The sequence below is a fragment of the Oncorhynchus gorbuscha genome, linkage group LG14, assembly GCF_021184085.1.
Source record: "Oncorhynchus gorbuscha isolate QuinsamMale2020 ecotype Even-year linkage group LG14, OgorEven_v1.0, whole genome shotgun sequence".
NCBI lineage: Eukaryota > Metazoa > Chordata > Actinopteri > Salmoniformes > Salmonidae > Oncorhynchus > Oncorhynchus gorbuscha.
In genome coordinates, this window is record NC_060186.1 from 48,654,858 (window position 1) to 48,679,798 (window position 24,941).

General features: G+C 42.4%; 1 protein-coding gene across 2 annotated transcripts in view; it reads left to right on the top strand.

Moving 5' to 3' along the window:
• Positions 1 to 646: 646 nt before the first annotated feature.
• The window catches only part of LOC123995010 (tyrosine-protein kinase Fyn), a 70,645-nt gene continuing 46,350 nt past the window's right edge, over positions 647 to 24,941 (top strand). For both annotated transcript variants that reach the window (XM_046298208.1, XM_046298211.1), the window contains exons 1-2: positions 647 to 815; positions 18,493 to 18,572. The gene's annotated coding sequence lies outside the window, so the exon portion shown is untranslated. The remainder of the gene's footprint in view (positions 816 to 18,492; positions 18,573 to 24,941) is intronic.

Sequence of the window (24,941 nt, forward strand, 5' to 3'; positions counted from 1 at the left end):
ATGATGGTGGTGAGGAGGAGGACATTGCATTATCCTAAACTTTTCCATTGTATTGAGCAGTTATTTTGTATCTTCTCAATTCGAAAAGTATCTAACATTTGGTATTCGTGTAGGCCTATAGGCATGTTAATTGGCAACGCACTGTCCTAATTGAACTGATGCCAGCTTTCCATTACAAAGTTAATAAAAATTCATAGCCTAAATGTGAAGTAGGCATACGTCATCCCTCCATCTATTGATTGACATTCATTATGGGCAACCACGCCTTGTCCTAGACTAGACCCCAAATTAATCTGATGTCATGGAAATACTTCTAATGCAATAGTATCTCGACTTCAACGCTCTCCACATAGGCCTAGTCTGTTGACTCTATCTAACCTGGGGGCGTTCAGTAGGTCACAACATTTTTGGAATGTTCAGATATCAACATGTTAAAGCAAACACGCCTCTCTGACATGTAGAACAAGGAATCACGGAGGCTCTATTTATGGCATTTCTATCTGCAACGTTCGAGCACGTTTGGAAACTGAACGTGGCCCTGTTTACAATCCCCTGTTCCTCACTAAAATAATCCTCCCATTCTATTGGCTGGCGGTGTTGTCAATCACTCCACTGGTACCGTTAGTTTAATTGTGGCCCTGCAAAGACAACGCCATCGCACTCATCAGCTACAGCGAGGGAGTGGGGTAGCACGAAGAAAGCGCTGGATTTCTGCAAGCTATTTGGCCATTATTTTCAGAAAAACTATAAGCGTCTGTCTCATCTACAACTACAATGGAATACATTCGTCCGGTTAATTAAACGCCTTCGAACCGGTAAGGAACCATTTATCCTTTACTATCATGTTTAGGTTGAATCGCTCCCTATAGCTAACAGTACAAAATGAATTACTTTGATTGTATCAATTGGAACAGCAAATGGGGTCAATTTAGTGTGTTCTTGTGGTTAACGCATTTTTGTCTCTTGTCTGTAGGCTGATGTTACAGATCAGATGTTTCCGAAATATATTTATAGGCTTTCGTTGCCATAATAAGAACGTGCAAATTGCATTGGCCAGTCGCAAGTATCCTGCCCTCGATCCTCGAACGCGTTATGTGTATTCATTAGAAATAACACATCTATGTGCTGTGTCTGCAAAAACAGTCAACCTTCCGTGCCTTGTCGCATTGAGCCGCTTGGTGAATTTGTTTACCATACAGCACTAGTAGCCTAGTGATAACCATCTCTATCAGCATTCTACCCAATTCATTCATAACAGATAGCGTCGCGATGAAGGATACAATGAAGCAAATGTTGATTTCTTGATTGGTTTCTATTGGTTGACGAGTCTTTATATGGTGAAGCGCTATAGTCAACCAGTGGACAAGCTTGCCATTGCTTGGTTGTGAAGACCGTCGTACTGTATGTTGCCAACTTGTATTCCTTTGACTCTGTGTTCATCACAGCATTTTGTTGATGACCCACTTTTTTCCATTACAATCATTTAGAAATATTACAGGACTTGGATATGACTCATTCAAGAATAGCAATGTTATTCATGCATATTTAAAATCATCTTAAATACATGAAGTGGGTTGGATAGTAACCTCCCCATTGAATACTCCTGAGAATATGCAGTCTTTGAGAATAAACCAACCCATTGTTGTGAAATTGGTTGCCACTTTCCTTTGTTAGTTGGGGTCAGTTGTGCTAGTTGACCTCCACATTCTTCTATCAATACAATACAAGGCATCCTTCCTAAAAATCAAGTCATGAATGCACTTACGCTAATTCCTCTGTGCAGTACAGGTCCCAGACATAGAAACGGGTTGTGTATTACATAGCTGTGGCCTAGTTTACATAGGCCGATACATTTTCATTGTTTTGCATTATGCTTACCTTACCAAATGGGAGTACTGTTGTATTGTTAGTTTCTTATTCTTTAATTACTTGTCAACAAAGGTCAGATGCCATACCAAGCTATATTTGGTCCATTTCCTTCATACCCTGTAGGAAGGTTTGGTCAAAGATAGATTAGATACACTGCATTACCAAAAATATGTGGACACTTTCTTGTTGAACATCTCATTCCAAAATCATGGGCGTTAATATGGAGTTGCCGCCACTTTGCTGCTATAACAGCCTCCACTCATCTGGGAAGGCTTTCCACTAGATGTTGGAACATTGCTGCAGGGACTTGCTTCCATTCAGCCACAAGAGCATTAGTGAGGTTAGGGCATTGATTTTGGGTGATTAAGCCTGGCTCGCAGTCGGCGTTCCAGTTCATCCTGAAAGTGTTCGATGGGGTTGAGGTCAGGGCCCTGTGTTGGCCAGTCAAATTCGTCCACACCGATGTCAATAAACCATCTCTGTATGGACCTCACTTTGTGCACGGGGGTATTGTAATGCTGAAACAGGAAAGGGCCTTCCGCAAACTGTTGCCACGAAGTTGGAAGCACAGAATCGTCTAGAATGTCATTGTATGCTATAGCGTTAAGATTTCCCTTCACTGGAACTAAGGGGCCTAGCCCGAACCATGAAGAACAGCCCCAGACCATTATTCCTCCTCTACCAAACCTTACAGTTGGTTTTTCCGGTACGGTAGTTGATGTCGGGACGATTGTATCTGGTCTCTCCATCATCTTGATGGCGAGACAAGTTGCTTAATTCTTCACTAACCCTTGGGCTACACATCACATATGCTGCTCTTCAGTATTGATGTGAATAACTCTCTCAAATGTGTTATTGTTTTCTTTTACTAAAGCTAAGAATGTTAAGACAACTCGCCTAGGCTTGTACTATTCTCCCAACTTCCAGAGTTCCTGTATCTGTTGGTTTTTGACCAATGACATGGGTTGGCACGGCAACTCGCTGACTAAACTTTACTGCATGTCTTTTACAGAAAAGTTGCTTGTATTACAATTGCAGAACGTAGGCCTATATTGCCGGCTTGATTTCAGGTGCCAGGCATGGATGCATAGTGTAATTGTTTGGTGTGAAAAGCTGTCTGCAAGGTGCTCCTGCGTTTTTTTTTTGTTTTTTTTTGTTTTGTTTGCAGGATCCACAATGGTAACCTTGGAAACTACAGAAATCCCTGCTCATGTTGAAATATCATCTTACATAGAGGCCACACACACACACCGACTCAACGTGGTTGACAAGGTTACGTTCCATGGGCGGCGGCCCTCTTTTGCACACGTGGGTACGCAGACTCGGGAGCAACTGAGGCCCCTCGTAATGAGTTCAGATTGTCTTGCGGCCCCCACCCCCATCAAATTTGCCCCTCCCCGATGTACACGGATGAGGTTTGTTTTGTCTCATTTCAGCACAAGATAGAGAAAATATTCCCTCCTCTCTCTTCAATATTCCTTAATGTTTTGAAAAAAAGGTTTGGACTTTTCCATAATGCATTTTAGCCACTATTGTCCTTGTAGAAGTTTCAGCTTGGAAAGGGCAAGTGCATGCTGCTCTTGTCATAATGAACTTCCCTACAGAGGGAAGCTCTTTTGGGTAATTTAACCTGATAGTAATGAGGTATGCAGAGCATTTTCCTCTGTGTAATTCACCACTTGGCACCTGGAGCCCAGTCCCAGTCAGTCTGCATACAGTGCAGTTTGTAAGTCAGAGATACAGAACTGTACACGTTCTCCCATTCACTCCCATTCTTCTGCTGGAGAGAGAGCTGCCAAACCACCATGTTGCTGCTCACTGTTGATCCTGTGACAGCATGGCATGCTGCTACTCTCTGCTGTCGCACCACAGAGAGACAAAACTGCTCTGACCTGCTCATACAGTAAATCACGCTACACAGTCGCTTCTTTGGACTGGGTTTTTGTGCTTTTCAGGTGCTTTCATTTGAACTGGGATGCTTTGGATCATATCTTGCCCAACATCGCCACATTTGTTAGCTAAATCAATCCAGGTCTTTGTATCGTCATTTTGGCTGGATTTATGCTAGTTGTATGTGCATAACACAACCCAACCACTTTGTACTCTATTTTGACAATCTGGTTGGGGCCACTGTAGTCACGGTCTTCTGTGTGACATTTCCTGTCACCTCGCCCTCTCCTCAAATAGCAGAGGCCATTTTGAAAGGGCCATGACCAGGGGCCTGTGTTGTGTTCAGTGCTGATGTAATCGCATAGCTGCTGTTCTGCTCTAAGCCCACGTTCGGTCCGATGTGGGGCTCACGCGTGGGTCGTCCCCCTAACCTCAGAGCTCAGTAGCCGCTCTGTGCTCAGCATCAGCCCAGTGCTCCGAAGGTCACACACAACAACAATGATGCCATTTGTGTGACAAATCTAGTGTGGGGAGATGAAATCTGTCTCTGTGTTTTACAGTTTTTTTTGTTCCGATTGTGTGGTTTACACTGACGTACTGATGGGCTAAAATTAACAGATTTTTACAGATGAGTAAATGTTTAACCATGGATGAATCCAGAGTATGACAGCTTCATTAGGGGGTGTATGTTGACATCACAGGCGGCTGGTGGCGCCTTAATTGGGGAGGACAGGCTCATAGTAATCACTGGAACGAATCAATGGAATGGTATCGAACACATCAAACATTAGGAATGTGACCAAAATAGGTTTTTACCACCTGAGGAACATTGCCAAGTCACAGCCGTTTCTCTCTCAGGCTGATACAGAGAGACTCATCCATGCTTTTATTACAAGCAGGCTTGACTACTGTAATGCTCTCCTGTCTGGTCTACCCAAGAAAGCCATTGGTCAACTGCAAAACCTACAGAATGCTGCAGCGTGGGTACTGACCAAGACCAAACGGAGAGCACACATTACAGCAGTTTTAAGGTCTCTGTACTAGAGGTCGACCGATTAATCGGAATGGCCGATTTCAAGTTTTCATAACACTCGGAAATCTGTAATTTTGGATGTCGATTTTGACGATTTTTATTTTATTTATTATTATTATTCTACCCCTTTATTTCATCTGTATTTAACTAGGGAAGTCAGTTAAGATCACATTCTTATTTTCAATGACGGCCTAGGAACGGTGGGTTAACTGCCTTGTTCAGGGGCAGAACGACAGATTTTTAACTTGTCAACTCAGGGATTCAACCTTGCAACCTTACGGTTAACTAGTTCAACACTCTAACCACCTGCCTCACGAGGAGCATGCCTGTTACACAAATGCAGTAAGAAGCCAAGATAAGTTGATAGCTAGCATTAAACTTAATCAATCATAATCACTAGTTATAACTACACATGGTTGATGATATTACTAGTTTATCTAGCGTGTCCTGCGTTGCATATAATCGATGCAGTGCGCATTCGCGAAAACTGTCGTAGCTCCAACGTGTACCTAATCAATACACAGAAGTATATATTTTTAAACCTGCATATTTAGCTAAAAGAAATCCAGGTTAGCAGGCAATATTAACCAGGTGAAATTGTGTCACTTCTCTTGCTATCATTGCATGCAGAGTCAGGGTATATGCAACAGTTTGGGCCGCCTGGCTCATTGCGAACTAATTTGCCATTATGACATAACATTAAAGGTTGCGCAATGTAACAGCAATATTTAGACTTATGGATGCCACCCGTTAGATAAAATATGTAACGGTTCCGTATTTCACTGAAAGAATAAACGTCTTGTTTTCGAGATGATAGTTTCCGGATTTGACCATATTAATGACCTAAGGCTCGTATTTCTGTGTGTTATTATGTTATAACTAAGTCTATGATTTGATAGAGCAGTCTGACTGGCTTTTTCTGTCCTCCAATAATCGGTAAAGGCGTTGGAAAATCCTAATCGGTCAACCTCTACTCTGTACTGGCTGCCTGTGAGTTTTATAATTCATTTTAAGATTCTTCTATTGGTTTTTACAGTGGCAATAAAAAGTACAGTATGTGAACCCTTTGGAATTACCTGGATTTCTGCATGAACTTGTCATTAAAAATTGATCTGATCTTCATCTAGGTCACAACAATAAGACAAACACAGTCTGCTTAAACTAATAACACACAAACAATGATACGTTTTCATGTCTTTGTTGAACACACCGGGTAAACATTCACAGTGTAGTTGCGGATCATACCTGCACAGCGGTCAGGAGGGATTTTGGACCGTTCATCTTTACAAAACTGTTTCAGTTCAGCAATATTCTTAAGATGTCTGGTGTGAACCGCTCTCGAGGTCATGTCACAGCATCTCAATCGGGTTGAGGTCAGGACTCTGACTGGGCCACTCCAGAAGGAGTATTTTCTTCTGTTGAAGCCATTGTGTTGTTGATTTACTTCTGTGTTTTGGGTCGTTGTCCTATTGCATCACTTAACTTCTGTTGAGCTTCAATTCGCAGACAGATAGCCTAACATTCTCCTGCAAAATGTCTTGATAAACTTGGGAATTTATTTTTCCGTCGATGACAGCAAGCTGTGCAGGCCCTGGGGCAGCAATGCAGCCCCAAACCATGATGCTCCCTCCATCATACTTTTCAGTTGGGATAATGTTTTGATGTTGGTGTGCTGGGCCTTTTTTTTCTCCACACATAGTGTTGTGTGTTCCTTCCAAACAGCTCAATTTTAGTTTCATCTGTCCACAGAATATTTTGCCAGAAGCGCTGTGGAACATCCATGGGCTCTTTTGCGAACTTCAGACATGCAACAAGTGGCTTCTTCCGTGGTGTCCTCCCATGAACACCATTCTTGTTTAGTGTTTTACATATCGTAGACTTGTCAACAGAGATGTTAGCATGTTCCAGAGAGTTCTGTAAGTCTTAGCTGACACTTTAACTGATTCTTCTAAACCTCATTGAGCATTCTGCGCTGTGCTCTTGCAGTCATCTTTGCAGGACAGCCACTCCTAGGGAGAGTAGCAACAGTGCTGAACTTTCTCCATATATAGACAATTTGTCTTACTGTGGACTGATGAACATCAATGCTTTTAGAGATAATTTTGTATCTATTTTCAGCTTTATGCAAGTCAACAATTCTTTATCTTAGGTCTTCTGAGATCTCTTTTGTTCGAGGCATGGTTCACATCAGGCAATGCCTCTTGTGAATAGCAAACTCAAATTTTGTGAGTGTTTTTTTTATAGGACAGGGCAGCTATAACCAGCATCTCCAATCTCGTCTCATATATTGGACTCCAGGTTAGCTGACTCCTGACTCCAATTAGCTTTTGGAAAAGTCATTAGCCCCGAGGTTCACATACGTAAGCACACTATGTTTGTCTATTGTTGTGACGAAGATGAAGATTAGATCAAATTGTATGACTAATTTATGCAGAAATCCAGGTAATTTCAAAGGGTTCACATACTTTTTCTTGCCACTGTAAGTCAATCCACATTTGTGCACTCCAATACATGTCAGACATGTTTTTAAGTTATGTACCCAGTAGGTCCCTCAGGTCCTCTGGCACTGACCTTTTAACTACCCCAAAGCCTAGGACCAAGCCTCTGGAATAGCCGTCCAGAAAACCCGAAACTGTGGACATATTTAAAAGAGATCTTACAACACATATTTTTAGCTTTGCTTTTCTTTCGTTTTTTTTATCTCGTTCGTTATGTAGTAAATATTTCAGCTTTTATTTGAGTTTTTTATGATTTTTTTTCCCCCTGTAAAGCACCATTCCGTTGTACTCCACTTCTGAAATGTGCTGTATAAATAAAGCTTGCTTTGATTCCATTTACTCCATTCAAGACATCACTTTGAGCCGTCCTCCCCTCAGCAGCCCCCTGTGGTTGACATGTGAAGCTAGGAGATCATATGATTTCCTCCAAGTGAATCCCCAGAAGCATCTTTGTGTCATTTCTGCTTTTGCATTTTTACTTTAGTGATATGAAAGGCCGGTGTGTTCACTTCTTCACAGCTCGTAGACTCCACCGCAAAATGAAACATGGTGGAAAGAATATGACTGAAACCCAAGCATGTGCCACTGGGTCATTGCTGCACTAACATCATCGGATAAAATGATGTGCATGCAACTGATATGCTTGCATGAAAGCCTGTCAAAACAGGGTTGGCTCAGGCCTCATGGAGATGGCCATCTTGGGAATATTCCTTCAAAGCGGAATTCAATTAGCTGGACTGTTTGTCTAACAAGTCCCCAGAGCCAGATCATATCACACACAGACACGGTCCCTTATCAACACCCACGCCACCTCTACCTGTGTGGGGGGAGATCCATTATGAATTCTTGTCACCAGACGTTTGACCGGCAGCATTTTAATTTACCAGACATTTTGAGAAATTGACCGGACCCATATGCATTGGGTACATAACCTGATTAGGGCGTCCTCCCACGGTGCTCAGAATGACAGAAATCACATTCAGATTACGGTAATTAGTCTTAACACAACATACAAGTCAAGGATGCAACGACGCGTGTCCTTCCCGTGCACTTTGAAGATGTTATAATAACCATCCGCATTTACTTTTCTCCGTCAACAAGATGAGTAATGAACAGTAGCCTATGTATAGGCGGCACGTGAGTTTCATGTTTGGGGAAGCAAAAAAATATTTAAAAATGCACCTTTTACAATAAAGCATTCCATGCATCATCGCATTTGCAGACTTATGTGATGAGTAGGTTGGATAGTCATAATTTAGGCTAATAATATAACTCAATCACTGTTCGCAAAAAAAGACTGTTCAATCCATGGCTGAATACACATAACGTAGAGGCTTGGGTTATAGGCAATATCAGATACTTTTATTATTTCTTTGCATGGGGAAAAACACATTTTATATGACTGGAGAGGTTTTAGCAGAATATTTTTTAATACTACAAATTACAGGATAGCCTACTCTGCTGACACTGACAAACAAACAGATCAATAAAAACAACGTTGTCCATTTATAATTTTGGCAGTTTAATTCAATTGACTTAGGGAAAGTTTAGTTTCCCCTACCTAGCCTTATGGACGCGCCACCTATGAGAATTATACTATTCCCCCATAAACTTGTATACGACCTATTCTATTGGTCAGTTTGTCGAGAAAGAAATGGCCCAAACAAACTCTGGGACAGTTGTGGGACTACAGAGCTCAAATTCATACGACCAGTAGGCCTAGGATACATTGAAAAAAAAAACAATGTTTAAAGGCTTAAAATGTTGATCAACTATTATTTCTTCACATTATTAGTGCAGCAATGTGCACAAGGCAGCAGGCTACATATGAATTTGGATACCGGACAATGAAAGACAGTTAAACCAATAGAACATGGTTTCAATGGCATATGGACGTCTTTTATACAATAACTGCCTTCACGGATATGGTCGGATTTTGAATAAGCTACTATGAAGCAAGGTAAAAACCTGCCTCATAATATGTAGTAAAAAATTCAGGTTTCAAAAAATTAAGTAGCTACACTGAACAAAAATATAAAACGCAACATGTAACATGTCTGGTCCCGTGTTTCATGAGCTGAAATATAAGATCCCAGAAATGTTCCATATGCACAAATATTGTGCACAAATTTGTTTACATCCCTGCTACTGAAGATTTGTCCCTTGCCAAGATAATCCATCCATCTGACAGGTGTGGCATATCAACAAGCTGATTAAACATGATCCTTACACAGAGGCACCTTGTGCTGGGGACAGAAGGCCACTCTAAAATGTGCTGTTTTGTCACATAACACAATGCCACAGATGTCTCAAGTTTGAAAGGAAGCATGCAATTGGCGTGCTGACTGCAGGAATGTCCACCAGAGCTCTTGCCAGAGAATGTAATGTTAATTTCTCTACCATAAGCCGCCTCCAATGTAATTTTAGAGAATTTGACAGACCACGTATGGTGTCGTGTGGGCAAGCGGTTTGGTGATGTCATTGTTGTGAACAAAGTGCTCCATGGTGGGGTTATGGTATTGGCAGGCATAAGCTATGGACAACGAACACAATTGCATTTTATAGATGGCAATTTGAATGCACAGAGATACCGTGGTGAGATCCTAAGGCCCATTTTCATGTCAAACATCTGCCTCCATCACCTCATGTTTCAGCATGATAATGCACAGCCCCATGTTGCAAGGATCTGTACACAATTCCTGGAAGTATCAGGACTCAGGATAAGACTCCGATGCAGACAGTTCGAATCACAGATGTTTATCAAACAGGGGGCAGGCAAACGACAGGTCAAGGGCCGACAGAGGTCATTCATCCAGGGCAATGTCAGTAAGGTACAGAAAGGCAGGCAGGCTTAGGTCAGGCAGAGGTCAGTAATCCAGGGCAGTGTCAGAAGGGTACAGAACGGCAGGCAGGCTTATGTCAGGCAGAGGTCAGTAATCCAGGGCAGTGTCAGAAGGGTACAGAACGGCAGGCAGGCTCAGTTCAGGCAGAATTGTCAAAACCGGGAAGATTAGAAAATAGCAACTCGAAAACGGGAAAACACGCTGGTAGGACTTGACGGGAAAAGACGAACTGGCAACAGACAAACAGAAAACGCAGGTATAAATACACAGGAGATAATGGGGACAAATGGGAGACACCTGGTGGGGGTGGAGACGAGCACAAGACAGGCAAAACAGATCAGGGTGTCTCAGGGAGCTGAACATTTCCCAGTTCTTCCATGGCCTGCGTATTCACCAGACAGCGTGTTCCAGTTCTCGACAATATCCAGCAACTTCACACAGCCATTGAAGAGGAGTGGGACAACATTCCACAGGACACAATCAACAGCCTGATCAACTCTATGCGAAGGAGATGTGTCACGCTGCATGAGGCAAACGGTGGTCACACCATTTACTGACTGGTTTTCTGATCCACACCCCTACCTTTTTTGTTAAGGCATCTGTGACCAACAGATGCATATCTGTATTCCCAGTCATGCAAAATCTACAGATTAGGGCCTAATTAATTTATTTCAATTGACTGATTTCCTTATATGAACTGTAAATCAGTAAAATCTTTTGAAATTGTTCCGTGTTGTATTTATATTTTTGGTCATATGTTTTCAAAATGGACACTGCCTCCAGCTCATTGCAAAGTGGTGTGTGACGCGCTGAGGAAGTCTGCCTTATGTTGCCTCTCCGAATGGGAAACACGCTTCAATTGCCAGTTGAGAAATAAAAATAGTAGCTTATTTTAATCGGGGCCCAAAAACAATTTAACACATGATTGCATTTACAGTAGAATTGTTGTGTGATGATTGGGCTTCTAAAAACGCTGTCATCCTCTCAAAGGCTCTGTACTATGCGCATGTGATAAATAAGTTACGTAACGAATATATACACCCGCCAATTTAATTCCATTAAATGATGCAACCCATAGACCGATAAGCATGACCTGTTTAAATGTATTTCCATCAACTGGTATTTCCATTAATGAATAGGCTAAAAAGCATTATTTTTGCAATCAGATTTTTTCTTCTCCCGGACAATTGCCCGGTGCCAATTTTATTAATCTGCTTTTCTTTCTTTCTTTTTTTGTTGTTGTTGCCAAAAGCTGATTATCACTGGCTAATGGAAACCCTGGTGTGTGTGTGTGTGTGTGTGTGTGTGTGTGTGTGTGTGTGTGTGTGTGTGTGTGTGTGTGTGTGTGTGTGTGTGTGTGTGTGTGTGTGTGTGTGTGTGTGTGTGTGTGGTGTGTGCTTGCTTGCTTGTGGTTTTGTTGGCCGGGGAAGGAAACTAGTGATTTCTTGGTACTTAAAGAGGTTTACAGTGAAAGCAGAAATAGCCTACACACTGGTGTGGTGTCACTAAGTGGTAACTGACTATACATATCATTCAAGGAAATGTGCTGTTTTTTTATTTGAATTTTAAATTGGTTTGAGAGCATCAGCACAGAGCCAGGGATTCCCCTAATAGTGTCCCGAACTGTTTCTATTTTAATCTCGCTCTCTCTCTCATATTTAATCTCTCAAACTCCAATGTACCGTACCTTTCATCTTCAATAAAGGTCTGTATTCAGGAGCTTTGCAGTCCTAATGGCGCTCTTATGATGCAAACTGGCAAGACTATATTTAAGATTATATTGCTAAATAAGTACATGGATTCTACCAACCACCAGCCTAAATGTTCTTACCACTGCACAAGTACTAAGGCAGCAATGATAGGTTCTCATAGCAGGTTTCCGCCATATGCTGCTGTTGGGAAACAACAAGCTACATCTCCATCCCATCCTCATGGGGCTTTACACGCAGCTGGGAGAGCACACAAAATATTTCCTGTGGAAAATGAAGAGAAAATAAAAACCGAGGGTTTTCCCTTTTATTACTTTGTGAATCTATGTTAAACTTCATATTGCCTTGTGTTGGATTGTATATAGGGAATGCTTCGTCCTTTGTTGAATGGCAGGACGATTTCTCTCTCCTAAAGACTTTGCATATGAAATGATATCAGTATTACATATTGTGGATGGTAAAATTGTGTGCCTGTGTATGTTGTGATATGTATGACTCGGACATGTAACTTAACGAAACAGGCTTTCAATTGGAAACGTTTGAGTCGTATGCTCTCGTAGTGTGCTGCGACCTGTAATCTCTCGTTGGCTGGCCCTCAGCTTCATATTCGTCGCCAAACCCACTGGCTCCAGGTCATCGACAAGTCTTTGCGAGGTAAAGCCCCGCCTTATCTCAGCTCACTGGTCACCATAGCAACACCCACTCATAGCACGCGCTTCAGCAGGTATATTTCACTCGTCATCCCCAAAGCCAACTCTTCCTTTGGCCGCCTTTCCTTCCAGTTCTCTGCTGCCAATGACTGGAACGAATGACAAAATCACTGAAACTGGAGACTTATATCTCCCTCACTAACTTTAAGCATCAGCTGTCAGAGCAGCTTACCGATCACTGCACCTGTACACAGCCCATCTGTAAATAGCCCACCCAACTACCTCATCCACATATTGTTATTTATTCTTGCTCTTTTGCACTCCAGTATCTCTTCTTGCACATCATCATCTGCACATCTACCACTCCAGTGTTAAATGCTAAATTTGCACACAGTGTATATAAATTTTTCTATTGTGTTATTGACTGTACGTTTGTTTATCCCATGTGTAACTCTGTGTTGTTTTTGTCGCACTGCTTTGCTTTATCTTGGCCAGGTCGCAGTTGTAAATGAGAGCTTGTTCTCAACTGGCCTACCTGGTGAAATAAAAAAATACATAGTGTCATTTTCCCCCGCCATAATAAAGTATGAATCATGAGGGTGGTGCTCTCTCCATTGAACAAGATAATGAAAAGAGAATACAGTATACTATGTTTGGTCATTTATTAATGATGATATGCTGCCCTGAAGTTTATTTTATTTTTATGAATATTTAATTAATCCTATGAATGTGCTAGCTGTGTTTAATGTCATGCATATCCATGTCATTACAGTAAGCCATGACACCAGCCACCTCAGATTGTTATGGAATCGTTTCTGTAGTTAGTAGTAAGATAAGCATTCCAGCATCATTATTTGTTGAAATATATTTGCACCCAAATAGGCCATTTTAATTGATATGATTTCATATAATATTCAATAATTATAGTACTATACGTCCTATTTGGACCAAACATTTTTTTCTAACAATGAAAACGACATGAGGAATAAGGAAGTGGCCTAAAGCCATCCACGGAACCTCCACACACCATTCCAATCCCACCCCAATAACGGGTATAAAGTATCAGTTCTCTATGTTTGACGAGTAGTATGGCGGCTAGGAGTATTGTTTCTTCATCCTATGTTATGTATTCTCAGTGGATTTTTGTTTTTGTCTGTTCAGAGAAATTAGTCGTGGAAGTTACACAATGAATATATACACCCGGCAATTTAATTCCACTAAATTATGCAACCCATAGGCCAATAAGCATGACCGGTCAAATCTATTTACATCATCTGGTATTTCCATCAATGAATAGGCTATCTTACATCTTGATATTACCAGGCTCTGACCACTAGATGGTGCTGTTCCTGCTACTAGGTAATTATTTTATAAAGAACCTCCCCACCCCATTGTTAAAGGGATAGTTCATCCAAATTACAAAATTAAATATTGGTTTTCTTACCCTCTAAGCAAGCTACGACAGTAACCCAGGCTTTGGTTTTGTTTACCTGGCCACTGTTTCAAATGCTAACTTTCTAGCATTAGTGGCACAAATCCAATCAAATATAAGCATTTTCACACTTCATATCCAAATCCTCTATAAGTAACATAATTGAGTTACACAATACATTTTTAGATATTTTAAGGTGATTTGGACATGAGGCATGGAAATGCTAATATAGGTACCATTTTACCCACATTGGATTTGTGCCACATTTGAAACAGTTAAACATTGTCTGAGTGGTGCCTGTCTGGCCTCCCATACTCTACTGTACTACTATATAGTGATATACACTTGTACAGTATAACTGTACAACAGGTAGCAGTTAAACTGTCTCTGAGGAGTGCCTGTCTGCCCTCCATGCTCCCCGCTCCTCCTCTCTGTTGCCTCTCTGCAGTGTCATCTCTCTGCAATGCTGATGCAGCTGCTGCTGGCTGGGGGCGACAAAGGAGACGATTGCTCATCCTGGCATCACCCCGGCCTCCTGGCTGGAGCACCAGGCCTAGGCCCTCAATACGCCCCATTTAAATTCCCCGTCATTGCCAGTGGATAAAGCAATATTGCCAGAAGTATAGAGCTTTACCTTGAGGAAGCTCTGAAAACGTCAAAGGGGCCTAAAGCCATTGTTAATGTTAATTTCTTTCTCTTTAATTACTGTAGTGGGAGAGCAGCAACAGAGCTGGAAGTAATATGGGTTTATAAAAAAAAATTTTTAATAATCAAACACTTCCTCTGCAAGTCATTTTGAAGGAATTCCATTATCTCATAATTGTGTTACATATTCAGTGGTGACAATTACAAACCTGGCCCTTTTGTTGCAAATTTCCCCAACGCTAGGTTAATGGGAGGTCTCATTGGGGTATAGGCTACAGTGATTCGTCATCCAAAATGTCTTTAAACTCTAACCTTTCATTCATTGTAATCCATTGTCTCCACTCTGTCTGTATAAACACTCTACATTCCAGGGTACTTATTTATTTTTACTATTTTCTACATTGTAAAATAATAGTGAAGACATCAACTATGAAACAACACATATTGAATCATGAAGAAACCAAAAAAGTGTTAAACAAATCAAAATATATTTTATTACTTTAAAGTTGCCACCCTTTGCCTTGATTAATGCTTTGCACGCTCTTGGCATTCTCTCAACCAGCTTCATGAGGTAGTCACCTGGAATGCATTTCAATTAACAGGTGTGCCTTCTTAAAAGTGAATTTGTGGAATTTCTTTCCTTCTTAATGCGTTTGAGCCAATCAGTTGTGTTGTGACAAGGTTGGGGTGGTATACAGAAGATAGTCCTATTTGGTAAAAGACCAAGTCCATATTATGGCAAGAACAGCTTAAATAAGCAAAGAGAAACTACAGTCTGTCATTACTTTAAGACATGAAGGTCAGTCAATCAAGAAGATTTCAAGAACGTTGAAGGTTTCTTCAAGTGCAGTCGCAAAAAAACATTAAGCGCTATGATGAATCTGGCTCTCATGAGGACCGCCACAGGAAAGGAAGACCCGGAGTTACCTCTGCTAAAGAAGTTCATTACAGTTACCAGCCTCAGAAATCAGCAATTAACTGCATCTTAGATTCCGGCCCAAATAAATGCTTTACAGAATTCAAGTAACAGACACATCTCAACATCAACTGTTCATCAACTGCTATTACAGCATTCTGCAGCGATACGCCATCCCATCTGGTTTGGGCTTAGTGGGACTATCATTTGTTTTTCAACAGAACAATGACCCCAAACTAACCTCCAGGCTGTGTAAGGGCTATTTGACGAAGGTTGAGAGTGATGGAGTGCTGCATCAGATGACCTGGCCTCCACAATCACCCGACCTCAACCCAATCGAGATGGTTTGGGATGAGTTGGACCGCAGAGTGAAGGAAAAGCAGCCAACAAGTGCTCAGCATGTGGGATCTCCTTCAGGACTGTTGGAAAAGCATTCCAGGTGAAGCTGGTTGAGAGAATGTCAAGAGTGTGAAAAGCTGTCACCAAGGCAAAGGTTGGCTACTTTGAAGAATCTTAAACAAATCAAAAATATATATTTCATATTCAACTTTTTTTGGTTACTACATGATTCCATTTGTGTTATTTCATAGTTTTGATGTCTTCACTATTATTATACAATGTAGAAAATAATACAAATAAAGAAAAACCCTTGAATGAGTATGTGTCCAAACTTTTGACTGGTACTGTATAGTGCACTACTTTTGACCAGGTTCCATAGGGCTCTGATCACAAGTAGTGCACTATATAAGGAATAGACGTAGCCAGAGAGCCTCCATGTGAAGGCTGTCTGCTCACATCCATTCCTGACCTGTCAATCAAGTCCACATCTGTCAAAGGACATACTGTAGATACAGCTGCCATTGAAATGGATGAGTGACTAGTCCCTTGCCTTTAGAGGTAAGCCATGGTATTAACTTGGTGTGCATTATACGAGAGTATAGATGTAGATTGGGGCTGGGCTGAGGTTACTATCTCTCAGGCTGTATATAATATAATAATAATATATGCCATTTAGCAGACGCTTTTATCCAAAGCGACTTACAGTCATGTGTGCATACATTCTACGTATGGGTGGTCCCGGGGATCGAACCCACTACCCTGGCGTTACAAGCGCCATGCTCTACCAACTGAGCTACAGAAGGACCACATATGACGTGCCCCTGCTTAGTACCTACCCAGCAGGATGTGAATGGAGAGCTCCTCCCCCTCTGCAGAGCCACTGTATCAGCCGTAGCTTTTGTCTGCTCTCCACTCAGTGAAGAGCGCCAGTAAGAATGACTGAGCTCGCTGTGCCCGGCCAGTCATGTGATCTGTGTGTGGCTGAATGCTCTCCCCCGCAGGCCTCAGCCTCAGCCCCATTATGTTCGATAGAGAAAGGGAGCACGCATGTGGACGAAAATCCTGTTTCACTTCCACACATAGGGCACTGCCAGTATATTTTTGGGGAATCCCAATGTTTCCTCCATGTACGCCCCGAAATATGATCGCTCAGCCAACCCTCAATAATGGTGCCTGGCAGAGCAGAATGCTACTGAATGAGGGTACTTGTTTTTATGTTGTTGTCCCTCTATCTCCAAATTAGACTTTTAAATGTTTGCAGGGTTTTGACAGACTGATATCCTTTGACATTTGCATGCCATTTAATCCTTTATGTTAAATACCAGCCTTTGAATAGCTATCTGTGATATCTGCAGGATAATGGAATGGCTCCAATATGTGACGCCATGACCATCCCAGAACAACAGTATGGGTCAAGGAAAGTCTGAAGGAGGAGTGAGAATGTCAAACACGATTATTGCCTGTCTCTACTAGTCTATTCTCTGTTCTCTGCCAGCAAGGTCTGTCTGTCTGTCTGTCTGTGTGGCCAGCCACTGTCAGACAGAGGTAATTAACTACTGAAGCTGCCTCACACGACGGGGGAACTCTCATATTTTCTGCCCACCAATTTCGTCTGGCCTCACTATCTAAATCCGTATCTATTCCTTAAAGCCTGATTTGTGAGTTTTTTTTTTTAATTGAAAAAAAAATCCTGTTCCTAAAGTGTTTGTATCACAGTGTGGGGTGTACGGATGAAGTCCGTTTGTGCGTGCGCATGTGTATGTGTGTACACGTGCATGCCAGTTAATGACATGACACATGCTCCAATACAGCCAGAATATTTAGACTCTATACAAACTGGGGAATTACACACAACCAAACTTCAGAGACAAAATAATATCTCACCTTTTATTCTCATACCCGTTACAGCAAAGTCACAAACCGATAACAGATTCAGATCGAAACAGATGCATCATAACAGTGCTCTGCTTAGAAGTCAAGTTTGTGTGTTTTTCTGAGTTATCATTGCTGTTGTAGATGAAGACAATTTACCATGTGGCTAACGCCTGTCCCTATGGGCATAATGACTCCACTGTTGAAACATTAGTGTTTCAAACTGCTGGCAGGGCGTGGTGCATTTGCTGCTCGCTGTGTCAAGTGGAGATTGATTTATGTGCAAGTACATTGGCTGTTCTCCTTTATGTGTGAATGCATTTGGGGGTAGTAGATGCAAAACAGAGTTATGGTTCTTCAGATCTTGCCATCTCAGTTTTAATGAATTTATGTATGCTTCTGTTTGGTGCTGTGATTTCTACTGGAAGGTTTCCTAGATACTCAAGTTGGCATAAGTTACTCAATAAATTGGGTTGTTAATTGCTTAAATCGCGCCTTGCCTCACGCATATCATCTGTAGTAAATCCAAGCATCAAAGCTTGGTAACACCTGTATGAGGCTCTCGATTGAAGGATACTTGATGAAAACCACTCTTGTTCAGGCAATACTCAGATCTTGAGGTCACTGTCCAACAGAGCGCAGCCTGTCGCTCCCATTCGCTCTGAGGGCCGGGGCAGAAATACCATTTTTTGGAGTGAAGGATACAGTAACAGACATTGGCTGGCGCACACTGTTGATAGTCATGTTTCATTGAATGCGATAAATGACTAATTGAAATGTATTTCTCTCCCCGCAGGGCCTCTGTTTTTTTTTTTTTTTTTGCGCTGCACAAAGCCATGTGGAGTAAATAAATATCCTGATACGCTGAAACCAGAGGTACGTACACGGCACGCTGTCACAGCAATTACTGCTCTCAAACCAGCCAGGCTCACACACACACACACACACACCAGCTGGCAACCGCTGTTCTGAAGTTTGTGCTATAGGCTGTCCACAGCTACACTGTCTGTCTTTGTCAACCTCTACAAGTAGGATGTTATACACAGCACTCATAGCAAATGTGTCTCCCAGCTTGGCAGTGGGGCTGTGGTTTTCCTAGTGCACCTCAAATCCCATGTGACCAAGTCAGGAAGGAGATAATCAGTAGTATCCCCATTTATTTCAGAGTCTTACGTTGTCTGGGACCTGTAGGGTAAAAAAAACAAGGCACAGGATGTTTTGGCTTGACTTTGTGACCTGACTCCAATGGGATTCCAGCGGGCTGTGCTCTCTCTCGCTTTCTCTCTCTCTGTCTGTCTGTCTGTCTCTTACTCTGTCCATCTGTCTGTCTGTCTCTCTCTGTCTGTCTCTTACCCTTTCTCTCTCTCTCTCGCTCTTACTCCGTCCATCTGTCTGTCTCTCGCTCTCTCTGCCAGTCTGTCGCTTGCTCTCGCTCTCTCTCTACTTTAATCCTCTCTGCGCTGCAAGCGAAAGCTCTCTGCGGGTTGGCCCAGAACTGTACCCTACCAGCAGGTTAATCTGGTGTCACAGAGTGCACATACATGTGTTCTCGCTGTCTTTATACATACAACCGTTCTGAGCAGTTATCCCGCTTTCTCAGTGTCTTAACGTTTCTCTTTCACAAGTGACGCACAATGTCTTTGAAAAAATGAATTCTTAAGAAACACGTTTTTCAGTTTGATCATGATCGCTGGGACTAGTGCACTATATAGTGATAGTAAATAGGGTGCCAATTGGGACCTAGTCTATATCAGTCAAAAACACAGTGGCTTTCTTTTGCTTGGCAGTGAGCTCACTTGTTTTGTGACCATTTGGGAATATCAGCATAGAGCTCGAGCCATGCTTTGGCCCTGTCAAAGGGCCTGTACTCTGCGGTTTCCTCTTTCTGTGTGTGGAGTGCAGTATGGGCAGGCCGACAGACAAAGGGGATGTATTGTGGTGGGAACCCCGCCGGGCAGTCCGGAGCAAGTGTACAACAGGCTATAAATGGAAAGGAAGCTTTTTTGGGGGGGGGGGGGGGGGCTGAATTCCTCAGCAGTGGCAGAGTGGAAACCGGTTGGTGCACAAGGGTTTCTTCTTCCAAGAACCAGCTTTTAGCTTCCATCAAGCCAACTGGGTATTTAGCAGCCACAGCAGATGCATGCATTATGCAGGCAGTGTGTGCATGCTCTTTCTCGTGCATCGACAGTAATCCCATGATCTGGGTGAGCCATGGCGGACGGCGCTGACTGTGCGCGCTGATGGTTTGTAACGGGAGCTTATGCGGTCAAGAAGAGTCGTGCGTGGATGTGGCTGTAACGCCGGTGGTCTGAGTTGAGATTGTGGCAAGAGGTCCCAAATAGCACTCTATTCACTACATGGTGAGCAAAAGCGGTGCACTGTGTAGGGAAGGGTGCCATTTGGGAGTCGGTGTGTATAATGTAGTGGTGCCTGTCTGCCTGGTTAGACATGACATGCTGGAGTAATCAGGAGCTCTGCAGTGGTGTCATCATGGCACCACGGTACAGAGACCCCCACCCACACTGTCGCAGTCTGAGTGAAACAGTGGAAAACAGTGTGAGTTTGTTGTCGGTGCTGCGTGTGGGTGACGGTTAGTGAGATCTGAAAACGGGTCACTCATTCCAGCGAGATTGTTCCATGTGAAGACCTCCCACCACCCCCTCAACTATCTGTTTTTATCCGTTCCTTTCTCTGACCTCTCTCTCACGCTCAACGATTAGCTGGGGTGTGGGCTCTGAAATGTCAGAGTTAACCCTCAAACGGTTGTTGTTCCCCGGTGGTTGACAGGAAATCAGATGAGCCTGGGACAAAGCAGGCTAGGCTGTGGTAACGGTGGTACTAACTGCTAACCTATTGTAGCTGCACGCTATGTTGATGCTCCTGGTCGGGCATATTCCCTCCACACGTTGTTCTCCTTCCCCTGTGCAATCTTAATGAAGCAATTCATTATAGACCCCAATAGCTATAGGGCAGTGGTCACCAACCGTTTCTGAGTCAAGATCACTTTCACAGTCAAAAAGAAACCCGAGCTCTACCGCTCAGAACTTGTTAAAACATTGCTTTAAAAAAAATGTAACATTAACCTAATAAAAACTGTTCTGTAGTAATGAGGTTTGCGCTATAGGCCTAATAACATTATCACAGCATATTGGCTATATGCCTGGCCTGACAATATTGGTCTTCTCAAACCATATTATATTTCAAAACTCAAGCTTTGATAACAAAATAGATCCGTTGGTGTTAGCACTTGCGAGCATAAACAGCTGAGCATAAATTGAAGTAATTTGCAAATAATTAGTCCATTTTTTTTTACTGGACTGATGGTAATTACATCTGAAGGTCATGGTGCTTTCAAGACAAATGGGAACTCTGAAATCAAAGGTAAAATCATGACGTCCGTGATCTTCAGGTTGGAAAGTCGGAGCTCTAGAAAGATGGCAGAGTTTGCTACTTGGAATTCTGAGTTGGATGACCATTCAAAAAGTTTTCACCCAGTCGGTTCTCGTTTTATTCCGAGTTCCCAGTTGTCTTGAATACACTGAAGTTGGAAGTCTGTGATTTTCCAGATCCGATTTCCCAGTTGTTTTGAAGATACCATTATGCAGCATTGACATGCTAGCCCGAACTAGGAATCTCAGAAATGTCCAACTTGCTAACCGGTTGTAGTTATACACGTGCCGCGTTCAACAACTCAACAAGTCGGACATTTCAGAGTTCCACCTCCCACAGACCCTGCTCTCTCCTCCTTTTCCTCCGGTGAGACTGACCAGAGAGTGGACACCATCTTCCATCGAGTCGCACCACATGTCTCATGCCCAAATTCATGTTGTTCCTATGACAATAGAGTGAAATATTCCTCTATATTAAAGTAGACACTACGAGCTGCTAATGAAAAAAAAACCCGCTGGGCTATCGATACACTCGCAGCTGCAGCGCGAGTGGAAGGAAGTAGAGAAGCACGTATTATGTTTTGTAATAAAAACAGTGTTGACAGTGCTGAATAAACTTAGACATGAACTCACTCATAAAAACAGCAGCTCTTTGCTGTAATCTTTGACAGTCTCTTTCTGGTTATGCTTTCAAAAGTTAGGAAATCTCACATACGCTAGTATCAAACGTCGCTATCAAACGTCGCTGTCGCCGGGGTCGTGGAAGCGGTAGGCACTGATTTTAGCTATCCAATTGGCCAGCGCAGTAGGCTAGGTGAGCTCGATTTTAGCAGTGGTGGAAAAGCACCCAATTCTCGTACTTGAGTAAAAGTAAAGATAACTGTTTAATAAAAAACGACTCTAGTGAATGTCAGCCAGTAAAATACTACTTGAGTAAAAGTATAAAAGTATTTGGTTTTAAATATGCTTAAGTATCAAAAGTAAATGTAATTGCTAAAATATACTTAAGGATCAAATGTATAAGTATAAATCATTTCAAATTCCTTATATAAAGCAAACCATAATGGCATAATCTTTATTGCTCCAACACAAGACATAATTTACAAATGAAGCATATGTTTAATGAGTCTGCCAGATCAGAGGCAGTAGGGATGTTCACTTGATAAGTGGGTGAATTAGGCCATTTTCCTGTCCTGCTAAGCATTCAAAATGTAACTTCTGGGTGTCAGGGAAAATGTATGGAGTACAAAGTACATCACACCCTGGGGCGGCAGGGTAGCCTAGTGGTTAGAGCGTTGGACTAGGAACCGGAAGGTTGCAAGTTTAAATCTTCAAGCTGACATGCAGTTAACCCATTGAAAATAAAAATAAGAATTTGTTCTTAACTGACTTGCCTGGTAAAATACAAATAAAATACAAAATGTTCTTTAGGAATGTAGTGAAGTAAAAATGGTCAAAAACATAAATAGTAAAGTAAAGTACAGATACCTCCAAAAACTACTTAAGTTAAGTAGTTCTTTCAACTATTTTTACTTAAGTATTTTATACGACTGGATTTTAGCCCCAGATTGTCTTTTCAAACAAATGAAATGGTTAAAAATGGGAACACTTGGTGTGCAGGGCTTCTGAATCAAGTGTCCCTACTGCCAACAGCACAACATGAATAACATTTAAAAAAGGAGAACAAACAGAAAATAAACGTTTGGTGATAGACTAGGAATGCTTTGAAGATGGACCGGTTGGCGACCACTGCTATACCTCCCAATATAAAATAGGCTCTCGGCCCTCTCCAGAATGGTACTATTTCCTGTGAGAAACACCTCATTAAAACCTCAGCAGACAGACTAAAACACTAGACTCCACTTTAACCTTCTAGTCAGGTTACAGACAGGCTCTTCTGTGGTCACGTGCTATTCACCTCAAGAAGGGGAAACCACATCATTCTCCAGCCTCAGTCTCATAATTGCCAGCCTCTTAGTAAAGCTCATCTCCCTCTTGCCCCATCGCTATCGGTATGTCGAGGTGCAGAGGCAGTGTAGAAACACAAGACGTCAGAAAATGTCAAGGTACTGACGCAGATTAGTCCCGCCGAGAGACGTCAGCTCCAGGAAACATCAAAAGTGTCTCGGTGAGGCGCTTCGCTTTCGGGAGCCACCACCACTATCACCAGCCTTTCCTCCTCCTTCACATAGAGAAGAGCTCCTCTAGTCTCTCTGCCCTGCTGCTCCCATGTCAATGATTTCTTCACGGTCTCACGCCACTGGGCCAGGTTAGCAGGGCTCTCTCCCTCTAACCTGCAGGCATAGGGCATGGAAAGGTGGGAGGGTAGAGACGGACGATAAAGGGAGGACTGCCACAGATGGATGTAATCAAGAGTTACAGCATGGGGCCTTTTGAAGCTCCCCCTCTCTCGTCCTTCCTCTCTCTCTCTCTCTCTCTGCAGATGAAAGAGGAGAAAGGGCGAGAAGGTTTAATGATCTCTGACTCATTCAACCCCTTCTTACTTTGCCTCAGTTTGTCCCTCCTTATTGGGTGGGGGCAGGGCTGATGGACGAGCACACACGTGCAGGGCATGTATGTTTGGCTCCAAGGGGACTTAGTTATGCTGTTCGTCTCTTTTCTCTGGATTTATTTGTTTGTTTGACTCAGGAAGTCAACGTGGTTGAGAGGTTATGATCTGCCTCTGTGGCTGCTGCTGCAGCTCGATACTCACTATGGTGGAGGAGTACTCTGCCGCAGGGGGTGTGTGTGTGTGTGTGTGTGTGTGTGTGTGTGTGTGTGTGTGTGTGTGTGTGTGTGTGTGTGTGTGTGTGTGTGTGTGTGTGTGTGTGTGTGTGTGTGTGTGTGTGTGTGTGTGTGTGTGTGTGTGTGTGTGTGTGTGTGTGTGTGTGTGTGTGTGTGTGTGTGTGTGTGTGTGTGTGAAGATATAGCCTATTTCAAAAGAATAGAATAGCATATTCTGAGTCATCCTTATGTTAAGCCCTGATCTGGCTATGGTATTTCATTTAGCAGGCAAGATTTGCCTTGGCATTATTTAATGTTAAGAATAATACAATTTAACATAGCTGAATAAAATAGAAAGGATATTTTTCCCCAACGATTTCCAAGGGAGTGTGCACATGCTGCTATTCTGTGTTGAGCAGTTAACAACGAAATAGGTGCTCCTATATGCTTCATTTATAGTTATTTATGCAACTTAAGTTGTGGTACAAATGTTAGGCTATGTTTTGATTTGAAATACATTCGAAGGCTGCATGATGCGACTCTATTGATGATTTGAAAAACGTTGCATGAAAGGGAAGCACTCTGCTCTGTTTTTTTGCGCAGGCTGCACACACTTCATCAGTCTCTCGTTCACAATTTGACAAGCACTTGATAATATTCTCACCCATCAGACTATTCGCCATTTAATCTGGTCTTTACCTATAGCCTACTAATACATTAGAATGGCCCACAAAAAACAAATGTCATCCATTGGCTGCACTCGAATATCGAATGGAGGTTACTTGCGGTTCCGTTTCTAATATGCCAGGTAGGTTACACCGTTTGTAATTTGCTTAATTTAAAGAATTGAGCAATACATGTAGCGGCATGAGAAAGCTGGGATTCTCTATTAAATAGTGGACAGTCAAAACTCTGTTATCACACGCGATTGCGCAATGACTGAGCTTACAAGAACACGTAGGCCTAGCCTATAGAAATCTGATGGGAACCTCCTCTTTTTAATAGAGGCCATCAAAACTCTGTTTCTCGCGCAATTGCATAGCCAATAGAAATGTTGCGCAACATGGGCTTATATGAACACTTATTTCATTCCATGCGTCAAGCATTGATGTCAGAGTGATTTCCAGGGACA